Here is a 15,922-nt window from a genome sequence, read left to right as displayed (position 1 = left end):
AATATCACAGTGCTAGAGGACCTCCCGAAGGAACAAGGTGTCCAAACCCCACACTGGGCTCCTACACTGGGAAGACAAACCCTCAGAATGTCTGCCTTTGTAAACCAGTGGGGCTTATGTTTGGGAGAGATGGAGGGTTATGGAAAACAGACTCAGCTCTCAGAGGGCATGAGCAAAATCTCACACACTCCAAGTCCCAGCACAGAAGCAGTAGTCTGGAATCCTCCCTCTAGCCTATTAGCATTGGGGTCTTACCCAGCCACCAGTAAGCTGGCACCAGCTCTATGACCCACAGGCTGTGCACCTAGACACACCAGGACCTGGCCTCGCCCAGTAGAGGGCCAGCATCAGCACCAGGCCCCCCAGGTTTCACACCCAACCACATGGGGGCCCGCTCCACCCACCAGAAGTCTGGCACCAACACCAGGCTCCAAAGGCCATGCAACCAATGGCACAGAAAGCCTACCCTGCCCACTGGCGGACCCACAGCCACCACATGAGGCACGGCCTTGTAGCCAACCGAGCCAGGGGCCCACCCCATCTACCAGCATGATGAGTAAGTTGGCTCTGCCAAAACAGAAAGGTACATGCAGGCCACAAAGGGGGCACCCTACAGCATAGAGCTCTGATGACCAGAGAGGAGCATGCTGCTGGACCTCATAGGATGTCTTCTACATTTCTGCTACATTTCCCCAAGATCGAGAAATGTAACAAACTTACCTCAGACACAGAAATAAACACAGAGAATTAGACAAATTGAGGAGACAATGAAATATGTTCCAAATGAAGGATCAAGACAAAGCCAGAAAAAATAAACTAAAAAAGGGAGATATGCAATCTATCCAATAAAGAGTTCAAGGTAATTCTTAAAAAGGGGTAGAATAATGGATGAACACAGTGAGAATTTCAATAGAGTTTAAAGATATAAAGAAGAACCAAACAGAGCTGACAAATACAATAAATGAAATTTTAAAATATACTAGACCAGGGCTTCCCTGGTGGTGCAGTGGTTAACAATCCGCCTGCCAATGCAGGGCACACGGATTCAAGCCCTGGTCCAGGAAGATCCCACATGAAGCGGAGCAACTAAGCCCATGCGCCACAACTACTGAGCCCACGTGCCACAACTACTGAAGCCGCTGTGCCTAAAGCCCATGCTCCACAACAAGTGAAGCCACCGCAATGAAAAGCCTGCGCACTACAACGAAGAGTAGCCCCCACCCGCCTCAACCAGAGAAAAGCCCACGCACAGCAACAAAGACCCAATGCAGCCAAAAATAAAATAAATAAAAATAAAATAAAATAAAATATACTAGATGAAATCAACAGTAGATTAAATGATACAGAGGAATGGATCAGCAATCTGCAAGACAAAGTAGTGGAAATCACCCAACTGAACAGAAAAAAGAAATCAAAGAAATGAGGATAATTTGAGACAATATCAAGCATACTAACATTAGCCTTGTAGGAGTCCCAGAAGGAGAAGAGTTAAGAGGAAGGGGCAGAGAAATTATTTGAAGAAATAATAGCTGAAAGCTTCCCCAACCTGGGAAAGGAAACACATCCAAGTCCAGGAAGCAGAGACAGTCCCAAACAAGGTGAGCCCAAAGAGGGCCACATCAAGACATATCGTATTTAAAATGGCAAAAATTAAAGTGAGAATCTTAAAAGCAGCAAGAGAAAAGGAATTAGTTATGTACAAGGGAACTCCCATAAGACTATCACCTGATGTTTCAACAGAAGCTTTGCAGATCAGAAGGGAGTGGCACAATATATCCAAAGTGATGAAAGGAAAAACCCTACAACCAAGAATACACTACTTGGCAAGGTTATCATTCAAATTTGTAGAAGAGATAAAAGGTTTTACAGATAAGCAAAACCTAAGAGTTTAGCACCACTAAACCAACTTTACAAGAAATGTTAAGTGGACTTCTTTAAGTGGAAAAGAAAAGGCTACAATTAGAAATATAAAAATTATGAGAGAAAAAATCTCACTGGTAAAAGCAAACATACCGTAAAGGTAGTAGTAGATCAACCACTTATAAAGCTAGTAGGAAAGCAAAAAGACAAAAGTAGTAAAAACATCTATATCCACAATAAGTAGTTAAGTGATACACAAAATAAAAAGATATAAAATATGATGTCAGAAACATTAAATGTGGTTGGGGGGAACACAGGGTTGTTGGAACGCTTTCAAACTAAAGAGATCATCAACTTAAAATAACCCCATATATAAAAATTGTTTTATATGAACCTCATGGTGACCACAAACCAAAAAACTATAATAGAAACACACACAAAAAGAGAAAGGAATCCAAACACTTAAGATAGTCATCAAATCACAAGGGAAGAGAACAAAATAAGTGTAAGAAAACTAAAAAGAATACAAAAACAACTAGAAAACAATCAACAAAATGGCAATAAGTACGTACCTATCAAGAATTACTTTAAATTGTAAATGGACTAAATTTGCCAATCAAAAGACATAGAGTGGCTGAATGGATAAAAACAAGACCCATCTATATGCTGCCTACAAGAGACTCACTTCAGAGCTAAATACACACAGAGACTGAAAGTGAGGGGACGGAAAAAAGTATTCCATGCAAATGTAAACAAAAGGAAAGCTGGGGTAGCTATACTTATATCAGACAAAACAGACTTTAAAGCAAATATTGTAACAAGAGACAAAGAAGGGCATTACATAATGATAAAAGGATCAATCCAACAAGAAGATACATCAATTGTAAATATATATGCACTGAACATAGGAGCACCTAAATACATAAAGCAAATATTGACAGAGATAAAAAGAGAAATTGACAGTAATATAATAATTAGTAGGGAACTTTAACACCCCACTTACATCAATGGACAGATCATCCAGACAATCAGTAAGAAAACACTGATCTTAAATGATACCTCAGATGGAATTAACAGACACATAAAGAACATTTCATCCAAAAACAGCAGAAAAACATTCTTTTCAAGTGCACATGGAACATTCTCCAGGATAGATCACAGGCTAAGCCACAAAACAAATCTCAATGAATTTAAAAAGACTGAAATCATATCAAGCATGTTCTCTGACCACAATGGTATAAGATTAGAAATCAACTACAAGGAAAAAAACTGCAAAAAACACAAACACAAAACACTATGCTACTAAACAACCAGTGCGTCCTGAAGCAATCAAAGAGGAAATCAAAAAATACCTGTAGATAAATGGAAATGAAAACACAATGATCCAAAATGAATGGGTTGCAAAAGCAAATCTAAGAGGGAAATTTATAACAATACAGACCTACCTCAGGAAACAAGAAAAATTTCATATAAACAATCTAACCTTATGCCTAAAGGAACTAGAAAAAGAACACACAACACTCAAAGTTAGTAGAAGGAAGGAAATAATAAAGATCAGAGCAGAAGCAAATGAAATAGAGACTAAGAAAAAAATAGAAAAAAAAATCAATAAAACTAAGAATTAGTTCTTAGAAAACATAAAATTGATAAAAATTGATAAACCTTTAGCCAGATTCATCAAGAAAAAAATGAAAGAGGCCCAAATAAATAAAATCGGAAATGAAAGAGAGAGTGAGAGGCTTCGGCAGCCATGGCTCCCAACGTGCCCACAGCCAAATGCGCCCAAGAGTGTCCTAAAGGCATCCGGTCTGTGCTGCTAGGGCCGCCCAGAGCCAGCAAGGGTACCCAGGCACCCAAAGTCGCTGAAAACTTCTGTGTCTGCCATTTGGCTACTGGAGACATTCTGAGAGCCATGGTGGCTTCTGGCTCAGAGCTGGGAAAAAAGCTGAAGGCAACTATGGATGCCAGGAAACTGGTGAGAGATGGAATGGTCGTGGAGCGCATTGAGAAGAATTTGGAGACCCCCTCCATGCAAAAATGGTTTTCTTCTAGATGGTTTCCCTTGAACTGTGAGGCAGGCAGAAATGCTTGATGCCCTCATGGAAAAGAAAAAACAGAAGCTTGATTCTGTGACTGAATTCAGCATTCCAGACTCTCTGCTGATCTGGAGAATCACAGGATGACAGATTCATCCCCAGAGTGGCCATTCCTACCACAAGGAGTTCAACCTCCCAAAGGAGCCCATGAAAAATGATACCACAGGGGAACCCTTGGTCCACCGATCAGATGATAATGAGAAGGCCTTAAAAATCTGCCTGGAGGCCTACCACACTCAGACAACCCCACTGGTTCACTACAGTAAACGGGGGATCCACTCTGCCACTGATGCATCCCAGACCCCCGATGTCATGTTTGCAAGCATCCTAGCAGCCTTCTCCAAGGATGCTGTGGGATGTTACTACATCCTAGTAACAGAAGGCCAAGGCTGCACCACTGCTCATCACTCCACGGCATGATCCCTGCTCTTAGATACTGGGCCGAGGGCAGGTGTGGTCAGGGTAAGGATGGAGAGGGAGGAGTGGTGAGGGGTCAAGATGAGAATGGGAAGAGCAGCAGTGCTGTAGTGAAGCGATTTCTTTTACATGGAGTAGAAGTCTTAAAAAGTATAAGCAAAGGGAAAAATTAATTTTTTAAAACACTGATTGGAGGGTATAAATAGAAACAGGGAGAGGCAGTATTATTTCTAAGGAATCACGTTTTCATTTACTCCAGACTGGTGACAGTATTTTTTAAAGCCAGTGCCCTAAGACCTCAGCTTTTATCAGAACCTCATGCCAGCCCAGGAATGCAGGAAATCACACTGCTGTCCTGTCTGCCCTGTAACTTGGAATAGGGCAGGAGCTAACTACTAACCCTGGTTCCCCATACCATGAGATCAAAAAGTCATCTCCCCATTTGAAAGAGATATGGAGTATGCACATGGGAGCAGTGCTCAGCACATCAGGTTTACTGGAGTCATGGGGCAGGTGGGGCAGGCTGGTCTCACTCCCCTCCCGACTTATCACTGATTTACCAGCCCACCTGCTCTTGTGGGTAAGCTCTCGGCAGCCACCCAGCATATGCCACATTCCTACACTCTTGCCTTCCTCCATCCATGTCATGTGAAAGACCCCTTTTTAATAAATGAGCAAGTGTCCTAAGCAACATTATCCAAAGACTGTCCTTTCCATCCTCAAATCCTGTGATTGGGATCACTCAACAGCACTGTGATGTATTATTTTCAATGAGGTGCCTTTCTTAACTGTCCAAATGATGCCTTGTTTGGCCCCTAAATCAATAAAGTATGTTAAAAGTTTGTTAAAAAAAAAAAAAAAAGAAAGGAAGGAGGGAAGGGAGGGAGGGAGGAATGAAATAGAAGTTACAACTGACACCACAGAAATCCAAAGGATTAAGAGACTACTATGAACAATCATATGCCAATAAAATGGATAACCTAGAAGAAGTGGATAAATTCCTAGAAACATACAATCTCCAAAGATGGCATCAGGAAGAAATAAAAAAATATGAACAGACAGATTACCAGTAATGAAACTGAATCAGTTACTTCTAAAAAAAACTCCCAAGAAACAAAAGTTGGGGCAAGACAGCTTCACAGGTGAATTCTACCAAGCATTTAAAGGTGAGCTGACACCTATCCTAGTCAAACTATTCCAAAATATTAAAGAGGAAGGAATGATTCTGAACTCATTCTACAAGGCCAGCATCACTGTGATACCAAAGACAGACAAAGATTTTCACAAAAAAAGAAAATTATAGGCCAATATCACTGCTGAACATAGATGTAAAAATCCTCAATGAAATATTAGCAAACAGAATTCAGCAGTACATTAAAAGGATCATACACCATAATCAAGAGGCATTTATCCCAGGGATGCAACAATGGCTTAATATCCTCAAATTAATCAATGTGATACACCACATTAACAAACTGAAGACTAAAAATCCTATGATCATCTCAATAGATGCAGAAAAAACGTATGACAAAATTCAACATCTATTTATGGTAACAACTCTCAACAAAGTGGGTATAGAGGGAACATACCTCAATGTAAGAAAGTCTATATATGACAAACCCACAGCCAACATCATACTCAATAGAGAAAAGCTGAAAGCATTCCCTTTAAGTGAGGAACAAGACAAGGATGCCCACTCTTGCCACTTGTATTCAACATAGTATCAGGAGTCTAAGTTAAGCAAGACACATAGTACTGAAAATCCTAGCCACAGGAATCAGAAAAAGAAATAAAAGGAACCCAAATTACAAAGAAAGAAGTAAAACTGTCACTGTTTGCAGATGACATGATAATATATACAGAAAATCTTAAATCCAAAAAACTATGAGAACTAATAAATGAATTCAGTAAAATTGCAGGATACAAAATATATAGAAATCTGTTGCATTTGTATTCATTAACAAACTATGAGAAAGAAAAAGTAATAAAACAATCTCGCTTACAATTGCATCAAAAAGAATAAAATACATAGGAATAAACCAAAAAAAGGAGGTAAAAGATTTGTCCTTAGAAGACTGTGACACAGGGATGAAAGAAATTATGACACAAGCAGATGGAAAGATATGCTACACTCATGGACTGTATTGAATATTGTTAAAATGACCATACTATTCAAGGCAATCTACAGATTCAGTGCAATCCCTATCAAAATTCCAATGCATTTTTCAAAGAACTAGAACAAATAATCCTAAAATTTATATGGAAACACAAAAGACCCTGAAGAGCCAAAGCAATCTTGAGAAAGAAGAACAAAGTTAGAAGTATCATGCTCCCTAATTGCAAACTACATCTACAAAGCTACAGTAATCAAAACAGTATTATACTGATACAAGAACAGACATGTAAATCAATGGAACACAATAGAGAGTGCAGAAATAAAGCCATGCTTATATGGTCAATTAATTTATGACAAAGGAAGCAAAAATATACAATGGGGAAAAGACAGCCTTGTAAATGATGTGGGGAAAACTGGACAGCTACATGCAAACTAATCAAACTGGACTACTTTCTCACACCATATACAAAAATAAACTCAAAAAGGATTGAAGGCTTAAGTAAGACCTGAAATCATAAAACTCCAAGAAGAAAATATAGGCAGTACACTATTTGACATCTATCTTAGCAATATTTTTTTTTGCTTTATCTCCTCAGACAAGGAAAACAAAAGCAAAAATAAGCAAATGGGACTACATTAAACTAAATGCTTCTGCACAGCAAAGGACACTACGAAGAGAACATAAACGGGACCTCCCTGGTGGCCCAGTGGGTAAAACTCTATGCTCCCAATGCAGGGGGACTGGGTTCGATCTCTGTTTGGGGAACTAAGAGTTCACATGCATGCTGCAACTAAGAGTCTGCGTGCCTCAACTAAGAAGCCCACATGCCGCAACTAAAAAGCCCACATGCAGGGGGTTCCAAGATAGCAGAGGAGTAGGAGGACGGATGCATCAGGAATACATCTAAAGATGCAACAGGTCTCACAGAACACCGGCTAAACACTAGCAGAACACCCTGGACACCAGAAAGGACTATAAAGATCCCCGCATAACTGGGTAGGACAAAAGAAAGAAGGGAGAAGGAGGAGGAGAGGAAGAGGGACAGGACCTGCACCCTGGGGGGTGGAGGGGAGAAATGAAGCAGTGGAGAGATTCCCACATCTGGGGAAGTCCCCTCACCAACGGCAAAATAGGTTGGGACAGAAGGGAAACATTTGAGGCTGTCAGAGGAGGTTGAAGCAACCGATCTGTGGCAGACGGGACAGAGTGAAAACTACACAGATGATCCGTACCACAGTCCTGCGGGCGCCAGGCAGGGACGTGGGTCCACCAGTGCACACAGGGGCTGGGAGCTGGTGCATGGTGATTAGAGAGCAAACTCGGGGCGAGGACTGCTGTTGGCTGCGGGGAAATGGCCTGAGGGGACAGGAGGGAGGAAATCCACAACAGGGAATGCCTATGAAGGAAAACCAGACTGCGATGGAAGCAGGGCACTACTGCTGAGTCACACGGAGCCACCACCGTAGCCTCTGTCTCCCCACAAACTGGCACCTGCAGCCGGGCAATAAAAAAAGTCCTACCAGGGCTGACTGTCATGCACCTGCCACCAGGCGCTAAAAAAAACCCAGCCAGGGCTGGCCCTCGCACGCCTACCACCAGGCACTAGAAAAAGCCTGGCCAAGGCTGGCCTTCAGCAACTTCCACCAGGTGACAGAAAAGGCTCCCACTAGGGCCATATCTCTTGAGCCCATGGCTGCTGGCTTCCTTACACACCTGGCACCGCCAGGGCTCCCATGATCCAAGGAGCCATACCACCTCCACGCCCTGTCCTCACCAGGGCAGACCCAAGTGCTCCAGGGCAGCCTTGGTAGCAGACTCCTGTGGGTGGCCCACATGCAGAGGTGGGGATAAAACCACAGACGAGCCCCAGGGGTGGGGCGACTAAGGAAGAGGAGTGAAAATCTTTCCATCAGTTGCACAACCTGCAGGTTTAATTCCCATGATCAGCTAGGTAGACCCTGCGCCTACGGAATATCTGAGTGGACGAGTGTTCCCACAAATGAAAACAGTCTAGCTCTGGCAGCTGTGGGCTTTGGGGGCAAGCACATGTGGGAATAGGGCCAGATCAGAGTCTAAGCTGTCCCCACAAGGCCCACAGCAGATCCAGAGACCAGCCTAGGCACTGGAGGGCCTCCTGGGGAGGCAGAGGTGGGCTGTGGCTCACAGCGGGGGCAAGGACACTGACAGCTGAGACCCCAGGAAAACATTATTACTACTATTATTTTTACTATGTTTTGATTCATTCTGTTGTTGGTTCTGTTTTTTTGGGGTTTTTTAAATTTTTATTTTCATGTAGTCCATGGGGATTTTTTAAACATATTTTTTATCTTTTTATATATTTCTATTTTTACTTTGCTTTTCTGTTCTGTTTTTTCTTTTTTTAATATATTTTTAATCTTTTATATTTCTATTTTTACTTTGCTCTTCTGTTGTCCTGTGGTTTTTTCCCCTTTTCCTTTTTTTTTTCCTTTTAATCACTTCTGTCTGTTTCTTTTGTTTTCTTTGCTTTATTCTCCAGTTGGCACTCTGCTTTGGTTTTGTTTTTTGTTTTGTGTTTTTGTTTGTTTTGTTTTTAATTGTTTGATTTCATTTTGGAGTTCTTTTGTCTGTGTGGTTGTTCTCTTCTTTTTTGTTTTCTTTGGTTCTGTTTTTGTTTCTTTTGGGTGTGTTTCTTTGTTTCTGTTCTTCGATCTTTGATTTTGCTTTTACCATCTGTCTGGGGTTTTGTTTGTCTTTTTTTCTTCTTCTTTAATCCCCTTTATTGCCATGACAAGTAGCTTGCAGGGTCTTGGCTCCCCGACCGGAAGTCGGGCCTGAGCCTCTGGGGTGGGAGCACTGAGTCCAGGATGCTGGACCACCAGAGAATTCCTGGCCCCAGGGAATATTAACAGTGATAGCTCTCACAGAGGCCTCCATCCGAATCCAAGACCCAGTTCCACCCAACTGCCTGCAGCCCCCACCACTAGACACCTCATGCCAAACAACAAGCAAGACAGGAACACAAACCCACCCATCAGCAGACAGGCTGCCTAAAGTTATACTAAGCTCACAGAAAATCCAAAACACACCACCTGACACAGTCCTGCCCATCAGAGGGAAAAGACTCAGCTCCACCCTCCAGAACGCAGGCACCCGTCCCTCCCACCCAGAAGCCTACACAAGTCACTGGACCAACTTCACTCACCGGGGGCAGAGACCAGAAGCAAGAGGAACCACGACCCTGCAGCCTGGGGAAAGGATACCTCAAACACAGTAAGTTAGACAAAATGAGAAGACAGAGAAATATCTTGCAGATGAAGGAACAAGGTAAAAACCCAAAAAACCAAATAAATGAAGAGGAAATAGGCAATCTACCTGAAAAAGAATGAGTAATGATAGTAAAGATGATAAAAAAATCTCAGAAATAGAATGGCGGCATGGATGGAGAAGATGCAAGCAATGTTTAACAAGGACCTAGAAGAACTAAAGAACAAACAATCAGTGATGAACAACACAATAAATGAAATGAAAAATACACTAGAAGGTATCAACAGCAGAATAACTGAGGCAGAAGAACGGATGAGTGAGCTGGAAGATACAATGGTGGAAATAACTGCCAAGGAGCAGAATAAAGAAAAAAGGATGAAAACAAATGAGGACAGTCTCAGAGACCTCTGGGAGAACATTAAGTGCAGTAACATTCGAATTATAGGGGTCCCAGAAGAAGAAGAGAAAAAGGGACTGAGAAAATATTTGAAGAGATTATAATCAAAAACTTCCTTAACATGGGAAAGGAAATAGTCAATCAAGTCCAGGAAGCACAGAGAGTCCTATACAGGATAAACCCAAGGAGAAACACGCCAAGACACTTATTAATCAAACTAACAAAAACTAAACATAAAGAAAAAATATTAAAAGCACCAAGGGAAAAACAACAAAGAACATACAAGCGAATTCTCATAAGGTTAACAGCTGATCTTTCAGCAGAAATTCTGCAGGCCAGAAGGAAGTGCAGGATATATTTAAAGTGATGAAAGGGAAAAAACTACAACCAAGATTACTCTATCCAGCAAGGATCTCGCTCAGATTTGATGGAGAAATCAAAAGCTTTTCAATCAAGCAAAAGTTACAAGAATTCAGCACCACCAAACCAGCTTTACAACAAATGCTAAAGGAACTTCTCTAGGCAGGAAACACAAGAGAAGGAAAAGACATACAAAAACAAACCCAAAACAATTAAGAAAATGGTAATGGGAACATACATATTGATAATTACCTTAAATGTAAATGGATTAAATGCTCCAACCAAAAGACACAGACTGGCTGAACGGATACAAAAACAAGACCCATATATATCCTGTCTACAAGAGACCCACTTCAGATCTAGGGACACATACAGACTGAAAGTGAGGGGATGGAAAAAGATATTCCATGCAAATGGAAATCAAAAGAAATCTGGAGTAGCAATACTTATATCAGACACAATAGACTTTAAAGAATGTTACGAGAGACATGGAAGTACACTACATAATGATTAAGGCATCAATCCAAGAGGAAGACATAACAATTGTAAACATTTATTCACCCAACATAGGAGCACCTGAATACATAAGGCAAATGCTAACAGCCATAAAAGGGGAAATCAACAGGAACACAATAATAGTGGGGGACTTTAACACCCCACTTACACCAATGGACAGATAATCCAGACAGAAAATTAATAAGGAAACACAAGCCTTAAATGAGACATCAGACCAGATGGGCTTAATTGATATCTTCAGGACATTCCATCCAAAAGCAGCAGAACACACTTTCGTCTCAAGTGCCCATGGAATATTCTCCAGGACAGATCATATCTTGGGTCACAAATAAAGCCTCAGTAAATTTAAGAAAATCAAAATTGTATCAAGTATCTTTTCTGACCACAACGCTATGAGATTAGATATCAATTACAGGCAAAAAAAAACCTGTAGAAAACACAAACACATGGAGGCTAAACCATACGCTACAAGATAACCAAGAGATCACTGAAAAAATCAAAGAGGAAATCAAAAAAATACATAGAAACAAATGACAACAAAAACACTATGACCCAAAACCTATGTGATGCAGCAAAAGCAGTTCTAAGGGGGAAATTTATAGCAATACAATCCTACCTCAAGACACAAGAAAAATCTCAAACAACCTAACCTTACACCTAAAGCAATTAGAGAAAGAACAACAACAACAAAAAAAAAAACCCAAAGTTAGTAGAAGGAAAGAAATCATACAGACCAGAGCAGAAACTAATGAAAAACAAATGAAGAAAACAATAGCAAAGATCAATAAAACTAAAAGCTGGTTCTTTGAGAACATAAACAAAATTGATAAACCATTAGCCAGCCTCATCAAGAAAAAGAGGGAGAAGACTCAAATTAATAAAATTAGAAATGAAAAAGGAGAAGTTACAACTGACACCGCAGAAATACAAAGGATCATAAGAGACTACTATAAGCAACTATATGCCAATAAGATGGACAACTTGGAAGAAATGGACAATTCTTATAAAAGTACAACCTTCCAAGATTGAACCAGAAAGAAATAGAAAATATGAACAGACCAATCACAAGCACTGAAATTGAAACTGTGATTAAAAATCTTCCAACAAACAAAAGTCCAGGACCAGATGGATTCACAGGCGAATTCTATCAAACATTTAAAGAAGAGCTAACACCTATCCTTGTCAAACTCTTCCAAAAAATTGCAGAGGGTAGAACACTCCCAAACTCATTCTACGAGGCCACCATCACCCTGATACCAAAACCAAAAATATCACAAAAAAAGAAGACAGTGCAGGCCAGTGTCACTGATGAACACAGATGCAAAAATCCTCAACAAAATACTAGCAAACAGAATCCAACAACACATTAAAAGGATCACACATCATGATCAAGTGGGATTTATCCCAGGGATGCAAAGATTCTTCAGTACATGCAAATCAATCAATGTGATACACCATATGAATACACTGAAGGATAAAAACCATATGATAATCTCAGTAGATGGATAAAGCTTTCAACAAAATTCAACTCCCATCTATGATAAAAACTCTCCAGAAAGTGGGCATAGAGGGAACCTACCTCAACACAATAAAGGCCATATATGACAAACCCACAGCAAACATCATTCTCAATGGTAAAAAACTGAAACCATTTCCTCTAAGATCAGAAACAAAACAAGGGTCCCACTCTCACCACTATTATTCAACATAGTTTTGGAAGTCCTAGCCATGGCAATCAGAGAAAAAAAAGAAATAAAAGGAATACAAATTGGAAAAGAAGTAAAACTGTCAGTGTTTGCAGATGACATGATACGATACATAGAAAATCCTAAAGATGCCACCAGAAAACTACTAGAGCTAATCAATGAATTTGGTAAAGTAGCAGGATACAAAATTAATGCACAGAAATCTCTAACATTCATATACACTAACAACGAAAGATCAGAAAGAGAAATTAAGGAAACAATCCCAGTTATCACTGCAACAAAAAGAATAAAATACCTAGGAATAACCTACCTAAGGAGGCAAAAGACCTGTATTCAGAAAACTGTAAGACACTGATGAAAGAAATAAAGGATGACACAAACAGATGGAGAGATGTACCATATCCTTGGATTGGAAGAATTAATATTCTGAAAATGACTATACTATCCAAAGCAATCTACAGATTCAATGCAATCCTATCAAATTACCAATGGCATTTTTCACAGAACTAGAACAAAAAATTTTACAATTTGTATGGAAACACAGAAGACCCTGAATAGCCAAAGCCATCTTGAGAAAGAAAAATGGAGCTGGAGAAATCAGGCTCCCTGACTTCAGACTATACTACAAAGCTACAGTAATCAAGACAGTATGGTACTGGCACAAAAGCAGAAATATAGATCAGTGGAACAGGATAGAAAGCCCAGAGATAAAACCACGCACATACAGTCACCTTATCTTTGACAAAAGAGGCAAGAATATACAATGGAGAAAAGACAGCCTCTTCAATGAGTGGTGCTGGGAAAACTGGACAGCTACATGTAAAAGAATGAAATTAGAACACTTCCTAATACCAAAACAAAACTCAAAAATAAACTCAAAATGGATTAAAGACCTAAATATAAGGCCAGACACTATAAAACTCTTAGAAGAAAACATAGGCAGAACACTCTTTGACATAAATCTCAGCAAGATCCTTTTTGACCCACCTCCTAGAGTAATGAAAATAAAAACAAAAATAAACAAATGGGACCTAATTAAACTTAAAAGCTTTTGCACAGCAAAGGAAACCATAAACAAGACGAAAAGACAACCCTCAGAACGGGAGAAAATATTTGCAAATGGAGAAAGGATTAATCTCCAAAATATACAAGAAGCTCATGCAGCTCAATAACAAAAAAAAAAAAAAAACAACCCAATCAAAAAATGGGCAGAATGGAACTCCCTGGTGGCACAGTGGTTAAGAATCCGCCTGCCATTGCAGGGGACACGGGTTTGATCCCTGGTCGAGGACGATCCCACATGCCACGGAGTAACTAAGCCTGTGTGCCACACTACTGAGCCTGACCTCTAGAGCCAGCGAGCCACAACTATTGAGCCTGCGTACTGCAACTACTGAAGCTCACACACCTAGAGCCCATGCTCCACAACAAGAGAAGCCACCGCAGTGAAGAGTAGCCCCACTCGACTCAACTAGAGAAAGCCTGCACACAGCAACGAAGACCCAATGCAGCCAAAAATGAAAATAAGTAAATAAAAATAAATTTTTTTAAATGGGCAGAAGACCTAAATAGACATTTCTCCAAAGACCTAGAGATGGCCAACAAACACATGAAAAGATGTTCAACATCACTAATAAATGCAAATCAAAACCACAACGAGGTATCACCTCACACCAGTCAGAATGGCCATCATCAAAAAATCTACAAACAGTAAGTGCTGGAGACGGTGTAGAGAAAAGGGAACCCTCTTGCACTGTTGGTGGGAATGTAAATTGATACAGCCACTGTGGAGAACAGTATGGAGGTTCCTTAAAAATCTAAAAACAGAACTACATTATGACCCAGCAATCCCACTACTGGGCATTATACCCCGAGAAAAACATAATTCAAAAAGATACATGTACCACAATGTTCACTGCAGCACTATTTACAATAGCCAGGACACGGCAGCAACCTAAATGTCCATCGACAGATGGATGGATAAAGAAGATGAGGCACATATATACAATGGAATATTACTCAGCCATGAAAAGGAATGAAATTGAGTTATTTGTAGTGAGATGGATGGAACTAGAGTCTGTCATACAGAGTGAAGTAAGTCAGAAGGAGAAAAACAAATACTGTATGCTAACACATATATATGGAATCTAAAATAACGGTACTGATGAACCTAGTGGCAGGGCAGGAATAAAGGCGCAGGCATAGAGAATGGACTTGAGGACACAGGGGCAGAAGAGGAAGCTGGGAGAAGTGAGAGAGTAGCACTGACATATACACACTAGCGAATGTAAAATGGATAGCTAATGAGCAGCTGCTGCATAGCACGGGGAGATCAGCTTGGTGCTTCATGACCACCTAGAGGGGTGGGATAGGGAGGGTGGGAGGGAGGCTCAAGAGGGAGGGGATATGGGGATATATATACGTATAGCTAATTTACTTTGTTGTACAGCAGAAACTAACACAACATTGTAAAGCAATTATACTCCAATAAACACGTGAAAAAAAAAAGACACACGCACTCCAATGTGCACTGAAGTGCTATTTACAATAGCTAGGACATGGAAACAACCCAAATGTCCATTAACAGAGGAATGGATAAAGAAGATGTGATACATATATACAATAGAATATTACTCAGCCATAAAAAGGAACGAAATTGTGTCATTTGTAGTCAGGTGGATGGACCTAGAATCTGTCAGAGTGAAGTAAGTCAGAAAAAGGAAAAACAAATATCGTATATTAACGCATATATATGGAATCTAGAAAAATTATACTGATGAACCTATTTGCAGTGCAGGAGAAGAGGCACAGATGTAGAATGGAGTTGTGGACACAGGGTGGGAAGGAGAGGGTGGGATGAATTGAGAGTAGCACTGACATATATACGCTATCATGTGTAAAATAGATAGCTAGTGGGAAGCTGCTATACAGCACAGGGAGCTCAGCTCGGTTCTCTGTGATGACCTAGAGAGGTGGGATGGGTGGTGGGAGGCTCCAGAGGGAGGGGATATATGTATACATATAGCTGATTCACTTTGTTCTACAGCAGAAACGAACACAATATTGTAAAGCAATTATACTCTAATGAAAAAAAAAAAAAAGCCCACATGCTGCACCGAAGATCCCATGTGCCACAACTAAGACCCAGCACGGTCAAAATAAATAATACATAAACAAATAACTATTAAAAAAAAAAGAAAACATAAA

The 15,922-nt window shown here is 40.4% G+C and overlaps 1 protein-coding gene and 1 pseudogene across 6 annotated transcripts in view; one reads left to right on the top strand and one right to left on the bottom strand.

The window, feature by feature from the left end:
* ERC2 (ELKS/RAB6-interacting/CAST family member 2) overlaps window positions 1–15,922 on the bottom strand; it is a 956,481-nt gene that overhangs the window by 691,178 nt on the left and 249,381 nt on the right. The window lies entirely within an intron of this gene.
* LOC309607816 (adenylate kinase 2, mitochondrial pseudogene) overlaps window positions 1–15,922 on the top strand; it is a 28,757-nt pseudogene extending 12,835 nt beyond the window's left edge. Inside the window, exon 1 of the transcript in view lies at window positions 1–15,922. This exon is cut by the window's left edge and continues 12,835 nt beyond it. The product of the transcript in view is annotated as an adenylate kinase 2, mitochondrial pseudogene (transcript).

Source organism: Balaenoptera borealis, assembly GCF_965194805.1.
Source record: "Balaenoptera borealis genome assembly, chromosome: 12".
Lineage (NCBI taxonomy): Eukaryota > Metazoa > Chordata > Mammalia > Artiodactyla > Balaenopteridae > Balaenoptera > Balaenoptera borealis.
Note: the sequence above shows the minus strand (reverse complement) of the source record. Positions and strands in the feature narration are given on the sequence as shown.